Genomic DNA, 25521 nt, shown 5'->3' on the forward strand with positions numbered 1-25521 from the left:
ATGCAATTTTCTACAGAAAATCATGGTTCAATGATGTGTAGAATAAGGAGAAACGAGAAGTATCTTACCAACTGTTGGGTCATTGGCTATCTCTTCATGGCTTCCATGCCATCTCCTCCTTTCAATTTCTAACTGAACCTAGAATGAGTAATGTTCTTGTAATCACACACTTAGTAAAGTAGTAGAGCCAGGAATTAACCAAAACTTCCTGAGTTATGGTTCAATGTACTTTCTTTTCTGACATGGACACTTTTTTCCTAATTTTAGGGTGAACAATGATAGCTTTCCACAGCACCTAAAACAGTGTTCATAGTATGTACTTAATAATTATTTGTCAGATGAACAAATGAGATGTTTGTACTATAATTATCATGGCTTGGGAGGCTAGTCAAGAAACTGAAATGTGTCTCTTCCAATCATATATGACAGGGGAAGAATGGAAAGGGATTTCTGGGGAACACTTCCCACACAGTGAAGTAAAAATTAAAAAGCTAGAAATGTCAGTGAAGTAAAAATTAAAGCTAGGGAAGTTCGATGGCCAATCAGATTCATAGCTCCATGTGTAGTAACATCATGAACCTCTCACCTGGAGGGATGATGACGTAGCTGTGGCAAACTGGATAGGGAGTATGAGAGCCAGAGATGAGTCACAGGTGATCGTTGGTTTCTACCTTGTGCAACATAGAGGATGATGGAGGCCTTAGCTAAGAAAAGGAAAAAAAAATCGTTAAGATTTTTGTTATCAGCCTTAAGAGGTTGATAACAAGTTCAATTTTGGAAATGAATTTGAGGTTCTATGAGTCATATGCATGGAGGTTTACACCCGTTGCCATTGTTGTCTCGTCAGATCCAATTCATAGCGATCTTGTATGACAGAGTAGAACTATCCCATAGGGTTTCCAAGGAATGGCTGGTGGCTTCAAACTGCTGACCTTTTCGGTTAGCAGCCAAGCGCTTAGCCACTGCACCACCAGGACTCTGGAGAAGTTTATAGTTTGTTAAAATATGAAACTGAAAATCAAGTCAGAGAACAGGGCTTTAGATCTAAATTTCACTGTCACTGAGGCCGCACTGGTTGTTGAGACAGTGGGTACAGATACCTGTAATACACGGATTCTGAATCAGTGTGTATGTAAACAGGAGTATGTATTGCTATAAAAAACCAAAAACCAAACCCAGTGCCGTCCAGTCAATTCCAACTCATAGTGGCTCTATAGGACAAAGTAGAACGGCCCCAGAGAGTTTCCAAGGAGCACCTGGTGGATTTGAACTGATGACCCTTTGGTTAATAGAAATGTGATATAGGTGAAACACAACTATCACACTTATTTTGCATAATAAATATTAGTTTTCTAAAAATATTTAGTTTGATATGTGTTAAGAGGCTGTGTGGTATAATAGTTCTTAGCATAGACCCTGAAGCCAACCTGCTGAGTGAGCACCCTGACCTGCCGCTTCCCAGCTCGTCAAGTTCCTTAGGCCTTTGGTGCTTCAGTTTCCTCGTCCATAAAATGAGGCCTATTCTAATACCTACCTGAGAGGTGGTTGGGAGAATTAAATGAATTAGTTTATCCTTTTAAGTTGCTTAAATAGGGTCTGGCACATCATAAGATCTCAATAAATGTTAAATGTGATTTTAATAGAGGTATAAGCAAAATACTCTGTGCAAAGGAGGGAAAATATATCTCTCCTAGAAAGTCAAGAAAGGCTTTCCTCTATCTGGACTGCTTTTTCCTGCCGATTTTATCTGCCTGCCGCTCACATTTGTTCCTCAGAATCCACCCAGATGCCGTCCTTTTCTGTAAAGCCCTCTGATCTCTCTGCCTGCCTTCTTTAACAGATGGAATCACTCTTCTTTCTATACTACTCTCAGAATTATTCTCATTTGCTTACGTGCTCATTTCCTCTACTATACTGAGATGGATCTTCTTGAACTCAAGGTCAACAGTGTCTTAACCAACTTTGAGTCCTTAGCGTCTACTCTAGTGTTGGGTATAGAGCATCTGATTATTTCTGCTGCATTTAACTGAACTGCTAAAATTACGTTTGCTCTAAGCCTTAATGGAATGTCGATATGTTTCTTCTGAACCATTAAAATGCATTTTAAAACTTTACAAAATTTTCTTATACTCTTCTTCCTAATTTTGCCTTGAATTCAGCTGTAGAAAATATGATTGATTTACATAAGAAATAATATCTTAAGCATAAAGAAAATAATACAAACAGAAAGAATACAAAAAAAATTACCTAGGGACTTGCCCTGTCAACCATTAAAATACATACTATAAAACAATTAAACTAGAATGATGACAAAATAGACAGATTGATAAAAGAAGATAAAATATCCAAAAAATGAAAAGGTGATTTTTTTTTCAGTAAATGGAGTTTAGACAAATAGATAATCATTTTGGAAAAAAAAAAAAAAATAGAGCTAGAATCTCACCTCATGCCTTAGAGTAAAATATATATCAAATACATTTAATACTGTAATGCTTTTATTAGAAGTTAAAATATATGTGAACATATTTTTATTTGGAGGTTGGAAAATGAGCTTTTCTAAGCTTAAAGAAAAATCAGAAACTACACTTTAAAATTAAAATTAATAGAATAAAATGCATAAAGCAGAAACGCTGTAAACAAAGATGTAAAAACTGCAGTAAAGGTATAAAGCAAGAAGAAACATTTTCAGCAAATACAATAAACAAAAACCCGTTGCCGTCGAATCGAATAAAGTAAGCAGTAATTCCCTCAGCTTACAATAAAATTTTAAAATAAAAAAAGACAAACACATGCAAACAAAATCAGTGAATGACATAACAAGACAAAAGGAGAAGTATTAATTACTGTCTTAGTCTGGGTTCTCTACAGAAGCAAAACCAGTGAAGCATACACACACACACATATGTGTATATATACATATTTATATATATACACATACATATGTATTTATATATATATAGAGAGAGAGAGAGAGAAGAGTTTATCTCAAAGAAATGGCTCATGTAATTGTAGAGGCTGGCAAATCCTAAGTCAGGTGTCAGGCTAGAGGCTTCTCCTGACTCACATAGCTGCAGGGGCAGACAAGATCGGCAGGTCAGATGGGAGGCTGCTGGCTCACGGGCTGCAGGGGCTGTTGAATCCCAAGTTCAGCAGGCAATACAGCAGGCAGCTGGCTCTAGTTCCAAGAACTGGAGGTCAGATGATGATGAGCTGGATGCAGGATCCAGAGCAAGCAATTGGAAGATGTCTACATCATTACATAACTGCCAAACTACATGATTACACATCTGCCAAACCACCAAGAATCTTGACTCAGCCAAGTTGACTCACACATTTAACCATAGCAATCACTAATAAAGAAATTTAACCAATCAGGCAGTCAAATGTATAAAATTGAACTATATCGAGATATGCATTTAAAACTATTAGATTGAGTATCTTTAAGAGTAGAATCCATTGCAGGCATGGATTTGAGCGAATACATCTTATATATTGTAAATGGGGATGTTAATTGATGCATTTTGGAGAGTAATTTGACATTAGGTAATGAAAACTTTCAAAAATATTCATCTTGATGCAGCAACTCTACTTCTAGTTGTTTATTCTAAGGAAATAATCAGATTTAAGCGAGAATATGAATGTACAAAGACTTCAGAACAGTAGTCTTTATTTATAATAGTTCCACCCAAAAAGGGCTTTAGAATAAATTCTAAAGTACCCACATATTGGTTAGTTATGAGCTCTGAAAAATCAAGGGCTGTATATATTGACGTGGAGAGGTGACCACAATATATTGTAAAGTACAAAAGCTGTTTAAAAAGTATCACATTTGCTAGGATCCCAGGTTAATAAGAAATGCACATGTATGTTGCAGAGGAGTAGAGAGCTCTTACAGAGTGGTTGTGTCTATGGTGGCACTGTAAGTAATTTTTATGTCCTTCTCTTTTATGTATATATGTTTACAGGTAGATTTATAATTGCAAAATATTATTTTTATTGTGGAAAAAAAAAGAAATTACCCAACAACCAAGCAGGATTTAAACAAACAGAAAAAAAACTCTCCTGTAGTTTCCAATGGCATTAGCTAAGTACTTGGAAATGGTCATTTTAAGGCCTCCCCCTGTGTAATTAGAAACACAGCTGCTGAGTCTTGCACATGAACAATTCACGATTCCAGATTATGTTTTCTTATTTTTCCTCCTCTTCTTAATTTTCCAGAGTCTAAAGAAAATAAAACACCATGAATTATTAGCCCATGGAAAAATTACCAGGGGAAAAAGACCATTTTAAAAACCTTTATTTTTTATAAATAATTTGCTTTCTTTTAGGACTTAAATGTTCAAAACATCCATGATTTACAGTTTAAACCCCCAGACCTACTTCCCATGGAATGCCAGATACATTTTCCAGATGTGTTGTTTGTAAGACTGGGTTATTTATCATAGGTGTCAGGGTTTTTTTGCCTCTGAAATTTTCTAATTAGCTGAAAAGGAAAGAGAAAACCTGTTTTATTCATTTCAGAAACAGAATACAGAGGCAACACAAGCAACTTAGTCCCAAGATAGATGTGTTAGAAGCTGCCCATAGATGACTTGAACACAGAGTCTGATCATTTGGTGTGGATTTTGTTAGAATGTCTTCCAATAATAAATAGATGTATTACTAAGTAGAGTATGAAATTGTAGTCTGGAACCCAAAACCCACTGCTGTGAAGTCAATTCCAACTCACAGTGACGTTCTAGGACAGAGTAGAACTGTCCCGAGGTTTCCCAAGGCTGTAAATCTTTACGGAAGCAGAGAACGGTTGCCACATCTTTCTCCCATGGAGCAGCAGGTGGAACGGAACTGTCGACCTTTCAGTTAGCAGCCAAGCGCTTTATCCACTGCGCCACTAGGAGATGATGTATATTTTTTATTTTCTAATTCATATAGACTATAATAACCCAATAAACAAATGATGGTAGAGAGCTACCTCATACTGAGATGCTACATTTATATTTCTTTAAAATATTGATCAAATATTAATTGCTTAGTTAATATTTCCATCATATCTTTTTGGATTTACATCATATCTTGAAAGACAGCTTCATGTGCTTTATCAGTATTTTTCTTCTTGTTAATAATGATAACCACCACCACCACAATAGAAATCGCTATATTTATTAAGGAGTCCTGGTGATGCAGTGGTTAAGAGCTCAGCTGCTACCCATAAAGTCAGTAGTTTGAATCCACTAGCCACTCCTTGGAACGACTTTATGAGAAATACAACAACTTTATTATTATTATTCTCATTTTACAGATAAGAAGACTTACCTGTCTCAAGTGACTGGTTAGTAATTGGTGGAGCTGGAAATCAAGCTCAAGTTTATTTGATTCTGACTTACCTCTACATTATACTGTTGTGTTTGTCAATACATCCTGAGATGGAGAAGCTATATTTATTTCAAACAAAAACAGAATGCAAGTGTACACTTAGTATATTTTTGGTTCTGTAGTACAATTTTTTTCAAGCCGTCCTATAACTTCTAGACCTGCACAACTCAGCAGTAAAGAAATATTGTACGAAAGGTGATGGCTCTACTTATGATAATAAAATGCAAGCCTACAAGTAAATGAAAATAATGCCCAGCTATTACAAAACTTCTGTCTGCAAATCTACAATTTTATTCCTTAGGCCTTCCCTCAGGGTCTTTCTTTCTTTTTAATAATATTTTACTGTGTTTTAGGTGAAAGTTTGCACAGCAAATAAGTTCCCACTTAACAATTTTTATACAGATTTTTCTATGACATTGGTTACATTTACATTCTTATTATTTCCATTCTGTTTGTTCTGTTTCCATTAATCAAGCTTTCTCTGTCCTTCCTTACTTTCTCATCTTTGTTTGAGGGTACGTGTTCACCATCTGGTCTCGTATAGTTGACTATTTAAGGGAGCACAGTACTCACAAGTGATAGTGTTTATTTTAAAAGCCAATCCATTACTTGGATGAAAGGTGACCACTCAAAATGGCTTCTTTTCCAAGTTCAAAGGGTATCTTAGGGCAATAGCCTTGGGGGTTCCTCTAGTCTCTACTGGTCCAGTAAATTTGACCTTTTTGAGGAATTTGAGTTTTGTTCTACATTTTTCTCCCTTTCTATCCAGAGCTTTCTATTGTGACCCTGGTAAGAATTGTTGGTATTGGTAGTAGTAACCGGGCACCATCTAGTTCTTCTGGTCTCAGGCTAGATGAAGCCATGGTTCATGTGGGCTATTAGTTCCGTGGACTAGTTTCTTCTTTGAGTCTTTGGTTTCATTTGTTTTCCTTAGTTTCAGATGAGTAGAGACCAATAGTTGTATCTTTGATGGTCACTATCAGGCCTTTAAGATTCCAGATGCTACTCACCAAACTAGGATGTAGAACATTATCTTTACGAAGCATCTTATGCCAAATGACTGAGTTGACTCACAAGACTTTGGTCCCAAACATTGAAACCCAATAAACGAACCCCATGAGGTATTTGGTTATGTTTAGGAAATATCCATAACTGTGCAACCTATGTGCTTTATTATATGTATAAATAAATATACAGCACACACAAACATGCATATACATATGCCTACAGGTGCATCTATACATGCATACTCATATACTCACGTGTGCCTTCCTATACACATATATGCATACGTATCTACCTATGTAACCACACACATTTTTGTGTCGTTATTACAAAATTGTATGTTATAAAGCATTTGCCAGAATTGTCCCTTATTCTTGCATATTTCTTAGTGCATTCATTTACCTTAGACAAGTTTTACAGACTTCACCCATACTGGGCATTACCTTTACCATCATCAAAAATAACAAGTGTCTGCTATCTAGAGTGATTCTCCCCCCGATGCCTGTTAATCATCAAAAAATTTTGCTTTCTGTGTGTATACCTCTTACTGACTTTTCATAAAAGTGAGACCATACTATATTGTCTTTTTGTAATTGGCTTATTTCATTCGGTGTAATGTCCTCCAGATTTATCCATGTTATAAGTTGTTTCACGGACTCATCGTTATTCTTTACAGTTGCATAGTATTCCATTGCATGTATGTTCCACAATTTTGGGCACTTATGTTGTATCCATCTCTTTGCTATTGTGCATAATGCTGCAGTGGACGTAAGTGTGCATGTCTATTTGTGTCACTGCTTTTATATCTCTAGGATATATACCCAGGAGTGGGGTTGCTGGATCATAAGGTATTTCTATTTCAAGGTTTTTGAGGAAGTATCATACCATTTTCCATACTGGTTGCACCCTTTTACAATCCCACCAGCAGTGTATAAGAGTTCTGATCTATCCATAAGCTCTCCAGCATTTATTGTTTTCTGGTTTTTTGATCAGTGCCATTTTTGTGGGACTGATACAGCATCTCATTGTAGTTTTGATTCGCATCTTTCTGATGGCTGATGATAACAGGCATCGTTTCACGTGTTTGTTAGCTGCCTGAATGTCCTCTTAGGTGAGTGTCTGTTCATGTCCTTCACCCATTTTTTGATTGGACTGTTTGTCTTTTTATTGTTGAATTGTTGAAGTTTTTTATATATTTTAGAGATTAGATCCTTATCAGATACGTCATTGCCAAAGATTTTTTCCCAGTCTTTAGGTTCTCTTTCTACTCTTCTGTTAAAGACTTTTGATGAGCATAAGTACTTAATTTTTAGGAGGTCCCAGCTATCTAATTTATCTTCTGTTGTTCCTGCATTTGTAGTTGTGTTTGATAGACTATTTATGTCAAAAATTAGGTCCCCTAATTTTGTCCCTTTCTTGTCTTCTAGGAATTTTATAGTTTTAGCTTTAACATTTAGTTCTTTAATTCAATTTTAGTCAGCTTTTGGGCATGGTGTGAGATATGGATTCTGTTTCATTTTTCTGCAGTGATACCCAGTTTTGCCAGCACCCTTTTGTTAAAGAGACTATTTCTTCCCCTTTGAATGGACTTTGACCCTTCGTTGAAGACCAGATGCCCATAGATGGATGAATTTACTTCTGGTTTCCTGATTCTATTCCATTGGTCTATGTTGCTCATTGGATCAGTACCAGGCTGTTTTGATTACTGTGGCTGTATTGTAAGTTTGGGGATTGGAAAGTGTGAGCTCCCCTATTTTGTTCTTTTTCTTCAATATTGCTTTTGCTATTTGGGCCTCTTTCCTTTTCTTTTCCACATAAAGTTGGAGATTAGTTTTTTTTTTTTTAATTTCATTAAGGAATGTTGGGATTTGGATTGAGATTGCATTATAGCTATAGAGCATTTTGATAGTTGAGTCTTCCTGTCCATGAGAATGGAATGTTTTTCCATTTAAGTAGATCTCTTTTAGTGTCTTGCAGTAGTATTTTATAGTTTTCCTTGTACAAGTCTTTTTACATCCATGGCTAAAATTCCTAGTTATTTTTCCTTTTGGGGACTATTGTAAAGGATATTGTTTTCTTTATTTCCTTTTCTGAGTTCTCCTTGTTAGTTAGTGTAGAGGAACTCAACTGATTTTTGTGTGTTACTCTTATATGCTGACACCTTGCTGAATCTTTTCATTAGATCCAGTAGCTTTCTTGTGGAATATCTGGGATTTTATATGTATAGGGTCATGTCACCTGTGAATAGGAATAGTTTTATTCCTTCTTTTCCAATTTGGGTACGCTTTATTTCCCTTTTTGCCTTATTGCTCTGGCTAGGACTTCCAGTACAATATTCAGTAACAGTGGTGGCGATAGTGAGCATCTTTGTCTCATCCCCATTTTCAAGCAGAAGGCTGTCAGTCTTTCTCCACTAAGAATAATATTGGCTGTGTTTTGGCATAAAAGCCTTTAATTATATGGAGGAATTTCCCTTCTATTCCTATTTTGCTGAGAGTTTTTATCAGAAAAGAGTATTGAATTTTACCAAAGGCCTTTCCTGCATCAGTTGAGATGACCATGCAGTTCTTTGTTTTATTTATGTGATGAATGACATTGATCGATTTTCTAATGTTGAACCACCCTGCATAACTGGTATGAATCCAAGTTATCATGATGTTTTTTTTTTTTTTTTGATATGCTGTTGGATTCTGTTGGCTCCTCATGTCTTTCTTAAGCCTGTTTAACTTACTATTCTCAGCATGCTTGATTTTACCTCTATCTCACATTATATGTGGAGAAGCCAATTAGACATATATATTTGATGAATGAATGAACTGACAGTTATTTGGTAATTATTTATACAGTGAGTAGTATCTCTATCCTTAATGCTTTGCTAAGACACACAAAAAGAATATATTGTTTTTTTAAGCTTGTTTGACAACTAAAATCACCTCACAGATCATACCAATGAATTCATACAACACTTCTGGAAGCACTAGGCAGTTCAATGGGCCATATGCCTTCGTTGCAGCCTTGTTAGATCCTGATCAGAGGAACTAGCTAAACCATGACTTGGCCCTTGACTCACAGAACTGTGAGATAATAAATGTGTATTCTTTAATCCACTAAGTGTGTGGCGATTTGTCTTTCAGCTTTAGAAAACTAATACAGCGCCTGGACATCAACTCTAATTTTACCTATTTGTGTGCACAAACGCTGGTATAGTGCATTGGTCTACTGGTTAAAAAAAGAGTTTTGTAATTTACCAGAGCAATTTTCTCATTCATTTTATTTGAATTTACAAAAAAAAAAAAAAAAAAAGTCTCTCTGATGCAAGTAAAACTGGTTTGAGTATTTTAAATATGAAGAGAGATACCTTTTTTACTTTATGACTTTATTTATTAATGTAATGATTATAAATCCCTCTTACATGCTATGATATGGTCTCAAAAACCTATGTCTCTCACTGTCATGGGTTAAATTGTGTCCCCTGAAAATATGTATCAACTTGGTTAGGCCATGATTCCTAGTATTGTGTGGCTGTCTTCCATTTTGTGACTGTAATTTTATGTTAAAGAGGTCACATCCCTGATCAATGTACAGGGAGTTTCCCTGGAGTGTGGCCTGCACCACATTTTATCTTACTAGAGATAAAGGAAAGGGAAGCAAGCAGAGATGGGGCCTCATACCACCAAGAGAACAGTGCCAGGAGAAGAGCAAGTCCTTTGGATGCAGGGTTCCTGCGTGGAGAAGCTCGCAGACCAAGGGAAGATGGATGTCAAGGACCTTCCCCCAGAGCTGACAGAGAAAGCCTTCTCCTGGAGCTGATGCCCTAAATTTGGACTTCTAGCCTACTAGATTGTGAGAGAATAAGCTTGTTGGTTGAAGCCATTCACTTGTGGTATTTCTTTTATAGCACCACTAGATGACCAAGACAGAATTTGTTACCGAGAGAGTGGGGTGCTGCTCTAACAGATATCTAAAATGTGGAAGCAATTTTGAAATTGTCAATGGTTAGAGGACTGGCAGCAGAAGAGAAGTGGCTGTGGCAGAGAACTGGCAGCAGCAGAACCAGGAGGCCAGTGCCAAACAGTGCTGGAGCTGACCCACAGAGACAGAGAGCTGAGTGCCTTTGTGCAGGAGGCTTCCTGGTGGAGTGGGGTGCCTCCACACACTTATTGGTAGAGCTAGGGTTGCTGACCTTTGGAGCAAGAGAGCTGAGTGCCTTCTGACCAAAGTTTACTGGCATAGTGGGGTGCCTTCAGGCACTTATCGGTGGAGGACTTATCAGTGGAACACTTGCCCCAGCAGGGCAGATGCAGGCATGAGGCCCAAGGAGTGGAGGGGCCGAGGAACCAGTAAACAAGCTAGAGAGACAAGGAACACAGGAAGCCGAGCTGCCTCAGTCTCAAAAGGTATGGCCATTTGTTGAAACCTGTGAGGTTTCAAAGGGTGGAACCATAGCCTCTGGTGTTTCTAAGGGTGAAGTCGCCATTCAGATGGACTCAGAGAATGGTCAGCCTAAAGCTGAGGGAGCAGAGTTGCTATCCCAGTGGGCCTGGAAGGTGGAGCTGAAGCCCAGAGATGAGGGGCCTCCACTCAGAATCCAGGGAATATAGCCAGTACCTAGAGTCTGGACGGCAGGACCATTGTGTAAATGGTCTCAGAGAGCAGAGGATTATTTTCAAAGCCTTGAGGGTTAATGTAATTATTCTGCTGACTTGCTTGCTGCCTGTTATGCCTTCTTTCCCTCCAGTTTCATGCATTTGTAATGGAAATGTCTGGCTTGTGCCTGTTCTGCCGTTGTACTTTGGAGGCAGATAACTTGTATTCTGGACTTTTACAAATGAAGAGGAATTTTTGGATTTTGAACTTGGAGTTGATTTAATTCTTTTGCTATGGTATGATGGGATGCATGTGTCTTACGTGTAGCAAGGACATGAATTTTTGGAGGCCAAAATGTGGAATATCATGGATTGAATTGTGTCCCCTGAAAATATGTGTCAACTTGGATAGGCCATGATTCCCAGTATTGTGTGGTTGTCCTCCATTTTGTGATTGTAATTTTATGTTAAAGAGGATTAGGGTGGGATTGTAATACCCTTTCTAAAGTCATATCCCTGATCCACTGTAAAAAGAATTTCCCTGGAGTGTGCCTGCACCACCTTTTTTCTTACAAGAAATAAAAGAAAAGGGAAGCAAGCAGAGAGGAGGACCACATACCACCAAGAGGGCAGTGCCGGGAGCAGAGTGCATCCTTTGGACCCGGAGTTCCCTTGCGCAGAAGCTCCCAGGCTGAGTGAAGGCTGCTGCCAAGGACCTTCCCCAGAGCTGACAGAGAAAGGCTTCTCCTGGAGGTGATGCCCTGAATTTGGACTTCTAGCCTACTAGGCTGTGAGAGAATAAAATTTTTTGTTGAAGCCATCCACTTGTGGTATTTCTGTTACAGCGGCATTGACCAAAAGTGTTTTAAAAGCTATAGGATGCAGAAGAGTATACTATTAATGAGATTAGAATGGGAGAAACAGGAACACCTCTTTCCAGTTTTAAAAGATTCTCATTTGGATTAAAAAAAAGGTGTTTTATAATTTGTGAATCAATTCATAGGAGTGAAGGATTCATATCTCTTTTATTTAAATATATACATATATTTAGTGAAGAAGTACTTTGTTGGGAGTTGGGAAATGCTATTTGCACAGCTTTGGTAAGCCTGGGTTTTTCATAGAACACCTACATTGTGCCCTAAAACACACCCTAAAGGTACTCGTTTGCTTGTTTTTTGGGTTTTTGGTGGGCATGAGTAGTCATGTGCTGAGTGAAAGAAAAGAAATTGAACTACCCAGGAAAGAAAGATTTTAAACTGAAGCGTATGTAAACATTTTTTTTCCAAAGTTCCTTTAGCTCCAGGAGAAGTTCCCCTAATTTTTTCCTACTCAGCTATCTTGACCTATCACTCAATCCATTGCTTCCCTGGATCTTCATCTTTTTTTTTTTTTTTTTTTTCCTATTAGCTCTTCCCCTTTAGCATATACTTTTACTGGTCCATAATCTTCCATTTTCCAATTTTTTCTTTTTTTTCCCTGTATGGATCCTTCTTTCTTCTTCAGATATTATTATATTTACATACTTCCAGTTCAGTCAAAGCTTTTCTTATTTTCTGTTTGAATTCCTCCTTAAAGTCTATTCTTAGTCTCTCCAATTTCCAAACCATGCTCCACTCTGCTAACAGTGATATCTCTAACACAAAAATTTTATCATGTTACTATCCAGCTTTAAGAGTTCAGTGGTTTCTGTTCACTTTCATACTAAAAATAATTCTTTTACCTCTTATGTTGAGTACTTTGATTGATCAGCTGGCTATTCTTCAGCCCTTTCCTCTATCACTCTTGTACACACTCATTTAGTATTTATGTCATACATATCTATGCATTTATGTCACTTTGTACTTATTTCATTTTGCTTATAGAACTCTACGCTTCTTGGGAATGGAAACTGAGTCGGTAACACATGCTTATTAAAAGAATGGATGGGTCAAATTCTGAATCTAACATTGGCCTAGAAACAAAAAAGATCAATATGATTGATGTAGCCAGTAAATGTGAGTAATATTATGACCTACAGATATGGAATTCATTTGCAAGATAATCACTCCAAGACTTTCTGGAAAGCAATAGTCATGCTTGTATCACAAAACCAAAATGGGAAACGCTCTGCCATTGGGTCAGACTTCCATCACCTTTTGCACACACCGAGGCTAAATACCTGTTCTTTGGTCTGTCCTCTCCCCTCATGACTTCTCTTGGCCTCTTAGAGCATTGAAGGTCTAAGAGAAGTGTTTCCTTTTCATATTTTCATGTTTTCTTTGGGGTCTTCAAACTCCTATTGTAATAGAAAGAACATGAATAAAGAATATTTATACTTAAAGAGACTGTCTTGGGCCTTAGCTAAATAACCTAAAATCAACCAGACATGTCTAAAATGCTAAACTAAACCAAAATCCATTGCCATTGAGTTGATTCCAACTTATTGTGTCCCTATAGGACAGAGTAGAACTGCCCCATAGGGTTTCCAAGGATTGGCCTGGTGGGTTCTAACTCCCAACATTTTGGTTAGCAGCCAAGCTCTAAACCGCTGTGTCAGAGACCCTGCGTATGTGGACTCCACAGTCAAAATAGCCTTTCGCGTGGCAGTTGCTTTTCATTACAGACTGAAATCTCTGAAGTTTATTTCTTATTTTTAATCCCCTCAGGAGCAAAATCTTCTTTTTTGGCCTTGAAGATACAGAATTCCATAGTCTGGAAGGGATAGACGTTGACCACAAGCACTGGAAATAGTTCTATGAGTACTAGAACCTGTTGTTCTTACAAAGTTTCTGGAAGACATGATGCTTGATGTCGGGGTGCTGTAAACTATTCAGCTGGAAGAGACCCCAGAGACATGACAAACATGCATCTATATTTTCTAGGGTAGTTTGCAAAGGGTTAGCTCTCTTATGACCATAAGCACATTAGTACTTATTAAAGAATAAGATTCTTGTTCTTACAGATCTGGTTCTCATTATAATGACAGTAGTCATCCTTTATAATGAGAGCATTTTACATACTTTTTGGGACTGTGTTTAAGAGCATGAACTCAGGAATTAGACTAACTTGATCCAAATCTGGCTCTGCCATTAACAGTTGTGTGATTTAGACCAGGATGAGCTACTTTGCTTCTCTGAACTTTTTTTCCTCCATAAAAGATTACATATCTACAGGTTACTCTGAAGCATTGGGCTGCTAATCAAAAGGTTGATGTTTCAAACCCACCCTACTGCTCTACAGGAGACAGACCTGGCATTCTGCTTTTGTAAAGATTACAGCTGGGGAAATTCTATGGAGCAGTTCTACTCTATGATGTGAGTCTGCTATGTTCAGAATTGAATTGACTAGACCTAACAACCACATTTCGATTATTATTAAAATTTGAATCCTGTCAAACAAGTACAGTGACTCAGATCTTCCGAAAGCTCTTTGAACACAGCTATATGGCTATTCCTATGATTTTCTAGGATTGATCCAGTATTTTTTTTTTAACACAATGTAAGACTCTTATACAATCCAACCTCTCAGCTATTTTTTATTTTTATTGTGCTTTAAGTGAAAGTTTACAAATCAAGTCAGTCTCTCACACAAAAACTTATATACACCTTTCTACATACTCCCAATTACTATCCTCCTAATGAGGCAGCTGGTTCCCTCCCTCCGCTCTCTCTTTTCCTGTCCATTCCGCCAACTTCTAACTCCCTCTACCCTCTCATCTCCCCTCCAGACAGGAGATGTCAGCTATTCTTGAACTAACTACATTTGTTGAAACCTGATACAGAATTACGTTTTAATTTCTGGGTGATATTGATAACGTGTGGTATTTTTGATATTTAGAACTTTTCATTTATCTTCTATGTTCTCTCATATCAAGATGAGAATCAGGATATTTGGGGAACAGATTGGCTTGACTAAGCACCCTAATGTGCTTGAGGGGATGGTTTTCCCTGGGTCCCTTGTTGTTTTTATTTCAGGAACAGAAGGAAGTCAAGGAGATGAGCTCAGACCAGCAGGGTGTGCATAAACAAATGGGTCAGAGAAGTATACACAGCGGGAAAACTTAGCTCTATGTTTGTTTATTCTTTCCTGTCTTGCTCATCAAGAATTTTAATTAGGTTTGATTTTTATTTATCTGATTTCCTGAATTCTAATTGCCACCATAGATTTCTAAGGAAAGAAAATAACTTGTGACAAGTCATGCCATTAGAAATGGCATTGAAATGTTTCACATGCCCCTTTAAAAACAAATCTAAGTTCAAGGCCCTGGTGAACTGTATAGGGTTTCCATAATCAAGACAGTTTTTCATGTTTTCCCTCATATTTGTTTCGTATAATTCTAAAACATCATTATTCAACCTTTCATATTTTGTTCTGTTTCTCTGTTCATTTAGGTTTAAATTGATTTCACATTCTCTAGCAGGTCATGTGTCAATGACCAAAGTAATAGAATTTTTTTTTCTTTTATTATATATTTACTTACTCAGTTTTTCTATGGAGCAATACTTATCAACATCAATCAGTCAACATTATAACTTTGTTGTGAGTTTTAAATAAGACTCCTGGTAAATCACTTAGCAAACTGAATATCATCCACTAGCTCATAATAAGCTTTACTCTTTAAAACAGATTTGAGGTCTACTTTCCGAGAGGAAGGAAGAGAATTCTCAGGTATCCTGCTAGCTGATGTCAGAGATCTTTACACCTACCCCATGGGACATCCTTTAGTCTATGGTTCTAGAATTCATACAGCGATGCCACCTTTGGTTGTGCAAACTGTGTACTGCACAGACCTAGGAGGCGCACTTCACATACACCTGATGGTTACAACAGCTTTGGTTTAGAAGCTACTGTTCTCCAGACCTGGCAACCTACAGTTCCCTCCCAGTGAATGACAAGTTTGAAAAAATGTCAGCTTCTACATTTCAGTTCTCTTGTATTCTGTCCTCTCAAGCTGTGTTTTCCATCTTACTGTTTCCACTGGAAGTTCCCTTGGCTCCTACTTGGTTTTTGTCGCTCTGGACCTTTTTTTTTTTTTTCCTTCCTCTTTTTGCTTCTATTGTTTTACATTTGAACTAGATTTTCCCCAAGACCATGGTCCCCACAGTCCTCAGTCCAGTAATTTGGTTGCTATGGGAGTTTGGATGTGACTACAAAGCTTCCATGACCTTGCCTTGGACAAGTTGTACTGGCTTCCCCAGTATTGTGTGCCGTCTTACCCTTCACCAAAGTTACTGCTTATCTACTGTCTATTTAGTGTTTTTCTTTCCCACCTCCCCCCAACTCGTAACCATCAAAGATTTTTTGTTTTTTTGTGCAAACCTTTTCAGGAGTTTTTATAGTAGTGGTGTCATACAATATTTGTACTTTTGTGATTGACTTATTTCACGCAGCATAATGCTTTCTCGATTCATCCACGTTGTGAGATGCTTCACAGATTCATGGTTGTTTTTTTATCGTTGCATAGTATTCCATTGTGTGTATGTACCGTAGTTTGTTTATCCATTCACCTGTTGATGGGCACCTAGGTTGTTTCCACCTTTTTGCTATTGTGAACGATGCTGCAGTGAACATTGGTACGTATATGTCTATTCGTGTGATGGCTTTTATTTCCCTACGATATATTCCTAGGAGTGGGATTGCTGGATCATGTCGTATTTCTTTAAGGAAGCACCGTATCATTTTCCAAAATGGCTGTATCATTTTGCATTCCCTCCAGCAGTGCATAAGTGTTCCAATGTCCTGCAGCCTCTCCAACATTTGTTGTTTTCTATTTTGTAATTCGTGCCAGTAATGTCGGGGTGAGATGGTGTCTCATTGCAGTTTTCATCTAGTGGCTAGTGATCACGAGCATTTCCTCATGTGTCTGTTAGCCGCTTTAATGTCTTCTTTGGTGAAGTATCTGTTCATATCCTTTGCCCATTTTTTAATTGGATTATTTGTCTTTTTGTTGTAGAGGTGTTAGATTTTTCTGTAGATTTTAGAGATTAGATCTTTGTCAGATTTGTCATAGCTAATTTTTTTTTTTTTCCCAGTCTGTAGGTTCTCTTTTTATTCTTTTGTTGAAGTCTTTTGATGAGCGTAAGTGTTGAATTTTTAGAAGATCCCAGTTATCTAGCTTATCTTCTGGTGTTCATGTGTTGTTAGTTACTGTTTCTATCCTATTAATGCCATGTCTTACAGCCTCTAGCACTGACCCTATTTTTTCTTCTATGACCTCACTCTGGACCTTGGATTGACACGGGTATGGACTATGTGCTTCCTTTTTACTTCTGCACTGGACTCTATCTTCCAAATACCCTTGACACCACATCCTGTCATCATTATTTATCCCTCCTCATTCATATGTTCAGACATAGCTCTTAGAACCTAGATTCCCTTCTTGCCTAGAGTGAAGTCCACATACCTGCTTTTTCATCTTTTACAAGGCCCTGGAGAGAGCCACACTCCTTTGACTTTATGGCTCTTACTGTTGCTCACGCCTAGAGGAGTGGATCCTCTATTGCTCCACTTATTTCTGAATAAGTCTAGGTTTCCCAAAATGTCGCCCATGACTGCTTCAGAATCACCCGGGGGTAGGCCACAGGAATCTCAATATTAAGCCTGCTGTTGATTCTTATACACTTTAAATTATGAGGAAGAGTATTTTAAATCCTATTCTACTTACCATCATCTTACAATTTTTCCTATTTGACTTTCTCTTCAAGACTTCAATATTCCTCCTCCTCTTCTCATCCTCATCTTCCTACCACCAAACGTATTATCCTATCTGCGTCCTTGTGCATTTGCTCTGTCTTCTTCTGTTGCTTGGAATGAACTCTGTTTGATCCTACAGAAGGCCAGCCATGCTACAATTTCCCTGGGTACTATTTCTTTTTACTTGCTCAAGGATATTTCTCCTGCAATTATCCTTTCTCCCACAAAATCTATTTTTCTTTCCTTACTGGGCCATTCTCATTAAGACACAAATATAAGCGTATCCCCCATCTAAAAATAAAACAAAAACAAAAAAGACCCAGCAAGCAAACAAACCAACCTTTCTTAACCTAGTCTGTGAATTCCATAATGGCAAGGAAATTGTCTGTTTTCTGTACGGCTATAGCCCCAGCCCCTGGAGCTTGATACATAGTAGCTGCTCATTTAATATTTTGTTGTACAAATAAGTAAACAGGCTCCTCTAGTATGCCAGATTGTCAAGGCTTCAATGTTATAGCAATTGTCATCATTTTAAAGATATGCAAACTGAAGCTTATAAAGATTCAGTGATTTGCCCAAAGTTATACCTCAAAGGTTTAGCTTAACCCAAATGATATGTTCCCTATCATTCTATATGTTATTTAATATTTGATATGCATTAACTTATCAACTAGTATGCTTGTTTTCAAGAAAAATATGTGATGATTTGTTTTGAGATATTTTCTAAACAGAAATGTTTCTTAGAATTTGTGGCTATTGTAAATGTTTTATTTTCAGCTGGTAGGACAGCCGGGGGTTTTCAATATACTCCCCATTGTTACTGGCAAAGACTAAAAGAAAGCTCAGTCTTTCTTAGTGATGATAGGCAATGTGAACATACACATCTTTAAAAAGGTTCTGTCCACCGCATATATCTGCAGTTAAGGTATACATGAGAAAGGATTAACTTCATGCATGATGCTTTTACTATTTTATTTTTTACTGAACGGATAGACAGACACAGCCTCAATTCCTGCCAAGTCTGGGCTTCATTTTTTATGAACAATCAGCCTGAAGTTAGAGTCAGGTCAATTACATTTTAATAGTTGAATTGTTGTTGTTAGATGTTGTCGAGTGGATTTCAACTCATAGCGACCCTATGCATAACAGAACGAAACACTGCCTGGTCCTGTGCCATCCTTAAAATCGTTATGTTTGAGCCCATTGTTGCAGCCACTGTGTCGATCCACCTCGATGACGGTCTTCCTCTTTTCAGCTGACCCTGTACGTTGCCAAACATGATGTCCTTCTCCAAGGACTGATCCCTCCTGACGACATGTCCAAAGTATGTAAGACGGAGTCTCGCCATCCTTGCTTCCAAGCAGCATTCTTGTTGTACTTCTTCCGAGACAGATTTATTCGTTCTTTTGGCAGTCTACGGTATGTTCAATATTCTTTGCCAACACCACCATTCAAAGGCGTCAATTCTTCTTCAGTCTTCCTTATTCATTGTCCAGCTTTCACAAGCATATGATACAATTGAAAATACCATGGCTTGGGTTAGCCACACTTTAGTCTCCAAGGTGAAATCTTTGCTTTTCAACCCTTTAAAGAGGTCCTTTGCAGCAGCTTTGCCCAATGCGATATGTCATTTGATTCCTTGACTGCTGCTTCCATGGGTGTTGATTGTGGATCCAAGTAAAATGAAATCCTTGACAACTTCAGTCTTTTCTCTGTTTATCATGATGTTTTTCATTGGTCCAGTGTAAGGATTTTTGTTTTCTTTATGATGAGGTGCAATTCATACTGAAGGCTGTGGTTTTTGATCTTCACTAGTAAGTGCTTCAAGTCCTTTTCACTTTCAGCAAGCAAGGTTGTGTCATCTGCATAATGCAGGTTGTTAATGAGTCTTCCTCCAATCTTGATGCCCCTTTCTTCTTCATATAGCCCAGCTTCTCAGATTATTTGCTCAGCATACAGATTGAGTAAGTATGGTGAAAGGATACTACCTGGACACACACCTTTCCTGACTTTAAACCAATCTGTATCCCATTGTTCTGTCCAAACAACTGCCTTTTGATCTATGTAAAGGTTCCTCATGAGTACAATTAAGGGTTCTGGAATTCTCATTCTTTGCAATGTTATCCATAGTTAGTTATGATCCACACAGTCAAATGCTTTTGCATAGTCAATAAAACAAAGGTAAACATCCTTCTGGCATTCTCTGCTTTCAGCCAGGATCCATCTGATATCAGCAATGATATTCCTGGTTCCACGTCCTCTTCTGAAGCAGGCCTGAATTTCTGGCAGTTCCCTGTTGATATACTGCTGCAGCCATTTTTGAATGATCTTCAACAAAATTTTGATTGCATGTGATGTTAGTGATATTGTTCTATAATTTCCACATTTGGTTGGATCACCTTTCTTGGGAATAGGCATAAATACGGATCTCTTCCAGTCACTTGGTCAGGAAGCTGTCTTCCATATTTCTTGGCATAGACAAGTGAGCACCTCCAGCGATGCATCTGTTTGTTGAAACATCTCAATTGATATTCCATCAATTCCTGAAGCCTTGTTTTTCGCCAATGCTTTCAGAGCAGCTAGGACTTCTTTCTTCAGTACCATCGGTTTCTGATCATATGCCACCTCTTGAAATGGTTGAACATTGACCAATTTTTTTTTTTTTTTTTTTTTGGTGTAATGGCTCTGTGTATTCCTTCCATCTTCTTTTGATGCTTCCTGCATCATTTAATATTTTCCTCATAGAATCCTTCACCATTGCAACTCAAGGCTTAATTTTTTTCTTCAGTTCTTTCAGCTTGAGAAACGCCGAGCCTGTTCTTCCCTTTTGGTTTCTATCTCCAGCTCTTTGCACATGTCATTATAATACTTTGTCTTCTTGAGCTTCCCTGTGAAATCTTCTGTCCAATTCTTTTACTTCATCAGTTCTTCCTTTTGCTTTAGCTACCTGACATTCGTGAGCAGGTTTCAGAGTCCCTCTGCCATCCATCTTGGTCTTTTCTTTCTCTCCTGTCTTTTCAATGACCTCTTGCTATCTTCATCTATGATGTCCTTCCACAACTCGTCTGATCTTCGGTCGCTAGTGTTCAATGCATCAAATCTATTCTTGAGATGGTGTCTAAATTCAGGTGGGATATACTCAAGGTTGTATTTTGGCTCTTGTGGACTCACTCTGATTTTCTTCTGTTTCAGCTTGAACTTGCATGTGAGCAATTGATGGTCTGTTCCACAGTCGCCCCCTGGCCTTCTTCTGACTGATGATTTTGAGCTTTTCCGTCGTCTCTTTCCACAGATGTAGTCAATTTGATTCCTGTGTGTTCAGTCTGGTGAGGCCCATGTGTCTAGTTGCTGTTTATGTTGGTGAAAGAAAGTATTTGCAATGGAGAAATTGTTGGTCTTGCAAAACTCTATCATTTGATTTCTGGCATTGTTTCTATCACCAAGGTCATATATGCCAACTACCGATCCTTCTTCTTTGCTTCAAGCTTTGGTATTCCAATCACCAGTAATTATCAATGCATCCTGATTGCATGTTCAATGAATTTCAGACTGCAGCAGCTGATAAAAATCTTCTATTTCTTCATCTTTGGCCTTAGTGTTTGGTGTGTAAATTTGAGTTATAGTCATATTAACTGGTCTTTTTTGTAGGTGTATGGATATTATCCTATCACTGACAGTGTTGTACTTCAGGATAGATCTTGAAATGTTCTTTTTGACAATGAATGCAGCACCATTCCTCTTCAAGTTGTCATTCCCAGCATAGTAGACTATATGATTGTCCAATTCAAAATGGCCAATACCAGTCCATTTCAGCTCATTAATGCCTAGTATATTGATGTTTATGTGTTCCATTTCATTTTTGACGATTTCCAATGTTCCTAGATTCTTACTTTGTACATTCCAGGCTCTGATTATTAATGTATGTTTGCAGCTGTTTCTTCCCATTTTGAGTCTTGTCACATCAGCAAATGAAGGTCCTGAGTGCTTTATTCCATCCATGTCATTAAGGTCGACTCTACTTTGAGGAGGCAGCTCTTCCCCAGTTGTCTTTTGAGTGCCTTCCAACCTGGAGTGCTCATCTTCCAGCACTATATCATACATGTTCCGCTGCCATTCATAAGGTTTTCACTGGCTAGTGTTTTTCAGAAGTAGACTTCCAGGTTCTTCTTCCCAGTCTGTCTTAGTCTGGAAGCTCAGCTGAAACCTGTCCTCCATGGGCGGACCCTGCTGGTATCTGAATACCTGAGGCACAGCTTCCAGTATCATAGCAACACGCAAGCCCCCTCAGTATGACAAATTGACAGACATATGTGGTATAGTCAAATTAGTTTGTTTTAAAACTCCTGGGGTATTTGTTACACCTGAAGAAACTTTTTGATATGCAAATTTTTTGAATAAGACACAGCTTTTATAGATTTTTAAAAATTGATACCAGACTGAAATTTATGAGTAGGCCAGCATCTGTCTTCTTTTACTTAGGACTTCACGGCAGAATGTAAGACAGGGAAAGGACGTGAGTATCCCTTTGAGACAGTTGGTATTATGCAAAGAAACTGCCCTGCTGGTTCTTTGAATACATTATCAAGAAATGTAGCCTATCAAAAACTTTAATAAAATGGATGGAAATCTGATCAAACTTAAAATAACAAAACAGAAACAAAAATAGAAAATTTGAGTACATTAACAGTTAATTGAGTGAATAGAAATGTTAATCTCAAACCAACCCTTCTGATCATTCTCTCCAAAAAGCCCAGGATCAAGGGCTATTATATGTGAATTCTATCTTGTATGGGGCCCTGGTGGCACATTGGTTAAGAGCTTGACCGCTAACCAAAAGGTCGGCAGTTTGAATTCAGTCGCTCCTTGGACATCCTATGGGGCAGTTCTACTCTGTCCTATAGGGCCCCTATGAGTCTGAATCGACTCCATGGCAATTTTTTTTCTTTTTATCTTACTAATGGATGCATAATAAAAATCTAGATGAAAACCTGGGCTAAAAAATAGTATATTGAAAACTAATGCATTATTATTAGGAGAACTTTGTCCAGAAATGTAAGGTAAGTTCAACATCAGAGAAACTAGCAAATATATTAAACACCTTAATAATCCAAAGGGGGAATCACATAATAAAGAAAAGACAATATTGAAATTTAATTCTTACTCATACTCTTTTCTAAAGCTCTTTAAAAATTAGGAAGAGAAGCAACATAAAAAATTATTTTTTATTTGTGATTCCAAACCCCACTGCCAATGAGTCTATTCTGACTCATAGAGACCCTACAGGGCTTCCAAACCTGTAAATCTCTACGAAAGCCAACTGTCACGATTTCTCCCAAGTTGCCACTGGTGGTTTCATACCTCTGACCTTCTGGTTAGCAGTTGATCAATTTAACCACTGTACCACCAGGGCTCCTTTTATTTGTGATTATATTTTAAAAACCTATAAAAAAATAGAAACTTTATAAAGTTTCACTGACAATAAAAATGATAATACAACCATCATCTTAATAATAATAATAAACATTAAACATACTCTCTTTAAATCAGAAACAAGATAATTTTAGCAACTGTTACAACTCCTAATCAACAGATTATAAGATGTCCTAGGTAATATTATTACAGGAAGAAAAAATAAGTTATGGTATTTTACAACCAAATATATATATGTCGGAGAAGCTCTGCAGCAACTCCATACAAAGACAGGTGTGAGGGAGTTGATGACAACATTCTTTAGGGAAGTAGGGGTTTGGGGTAAACTGGATGTCTATCATGGCAGGTATGGGTGGGCAAATGCTGTAGGTTCATTTGTGGTGATGGAATACTATTAATCAGTTAGAAGCAATGAACTAGGTTGATAACGGCAACAGGAATAGATTTTTTTTTTAAGTGATGATTTAAAATAAAGTGAGAATCAGATCTAGAGGCTATTTTTATCTAGATTAAAGCATAAATACAAAAAAAACAACTCGACATGTCATTGGGGGGAATACGCGTATCTAAGAGTACATTGAAGACTTTAGGCTGAGTGGCTGAGGGTGCTAGGGCAATGGTAGTTGGGGTGGGGGATAAGAGGGACTATAGTAATAAAATAAATAAAATCATATAAAACAAGAAAGAAGCCTTGCTGGAGTAGTTCAATACGGTGTGCAGTGAACTGAGGAGCGTGAGTTACCTGCCGTATAAGAAATAAAATTGTCTTAGAAGTCTACTAGGACATTTTCCACAGAATAATTAAATTGTAAAAACTGAAATCTACTTTTATTCCCTGCCATCAGAATCTCTTGGAAGTTCAGTCTGTTAGTGACTTACCTTTCCCTTATGCCAAAAAAAATTTTTTTTTCTCCTGAAACACGTGGAACATCTATTAATATTAATAGGAGTTGAGGATATACTTGAGTAAAACCAATAAATATCTGGTGAAATACTGACAAAGCCTGTCTTCACATACTATGCATTATTTCTTACCAACTGTTTCACTTCTGAAGATGTTCATTTACTAATGTGGCTCAAAAACTGTGGTCAAATACAAACTATTTGATATTTTATATAAGGCCATTTGGCAGACACCAGTAGGGATACTTACCACTGCCATACTAACAAACTAGTTTACTAGTTCTATCTTTTTCTATTCAGCTTTATGTAGGCAGGGGTGGATTATCCAAATGGCAAGGTAAGCACGGTGGTTACCTTGCTTACTAGATCATCTGTAGTGATCAATTTCACATTTTTTTTTTTACCACATCAAAGATGTGAACGTGTGAAATTGCTCACTGCAGACGATCTGGTAAGCATGGTAAGCACCATGCTTACCTTGCCATTTGGATAATCCACCCCTGTATGTATATGCATATGCATATGTAGATACATGGGTATATATGCATAAGCATATCTAGATACATAGGTATATGTACGTGTACACACGTACATACACATCTATATGTATGTATATGTGTGTGTGTGTATACCCTTGAAAGTATGTGGAGCAGTTGTAGAGCAATTCATAATAGTCCAAATGTACACGTGAACATACAAAGTAATGGACAAGGCAGTTGAAACAGAAAAGTAATTTTTCTGCTCTTCACTGAACTCTTACAAGTTCTGCTGTTACCAGAGAATTAAGTGCTGAGTTGTGTATTACAAGATGAAACGTGCTAAATTCATAGAAGGTCTCTAGCCAAGCATTGGAGATGATGGAAACTGTGGAGAAGCTTTTAAGGCTACATTTTATAGTGGAAAGAAATCTGGACTGAAATTGTGAGGACTTGCCCTAGATTGCCCATGTTGCTTCTTTCTGTGTACACTTGAGAAGTTACATGATACCCCTGAACCCAGTTTTTTCATCTGTGAAATGGTGGATACAGAGTTCTAATTTGCAGGATTATTGTGGGACTAATGACATAACAAATTTGAAAGAGTTCTGCAAACTTCAGCTGTTACGATATAAGGGATAATGTTAAGGAAGCTAGTGCAATCATCATGGTTTTTTGTCCTCTGACCAGCCACCTCATCTACTCTGAAGCTAAAAAAAGATAAAGAGGATGAGATTGGAAGAAAATCAGTTAGAAAGCACAACAAAAGCAGGAGGAATTCTGGAAAACTCTGCATCCATTCAGGAGTTTAAGAGAAAATTTATATCAATCAAAGAAGAATTTAACACCAATCGCCATAAATGTCTTTCCTCTTCCTTTTCTTCCAGTCTTAAGTTTTGGTCAGAATGAAGCCATATAATTGAAGCTCAATTCCAGACCCTGTAATTTTGGAGTCTTCAGCCAGATCAGAGTTGAAAATCCCTCATCTCAGTAGGTAAATATTATAGTATGGAAGGAAGAACTGGGGTGACTCTATAATTTGTCTTCCATACTGGAACATTTTAAGAATGATGGGA

This window comes from Loxodonta africana, chromosome 7 (genome assembly GCF_030014295.1).
Source record: "Loxodonta africana isolate mLoxAfr1 chromosome 7, mLoxAfr1.hap2, whole genome shotgun sequence".
In the NCBI taxonomy this organism is placed as follows: domain Eukaryota; kingdom Metazoa; phylum Chordata; class Mammalia; order Proboscidea; family Elephantidae; genus Loxodonta; species Loxodonta africana.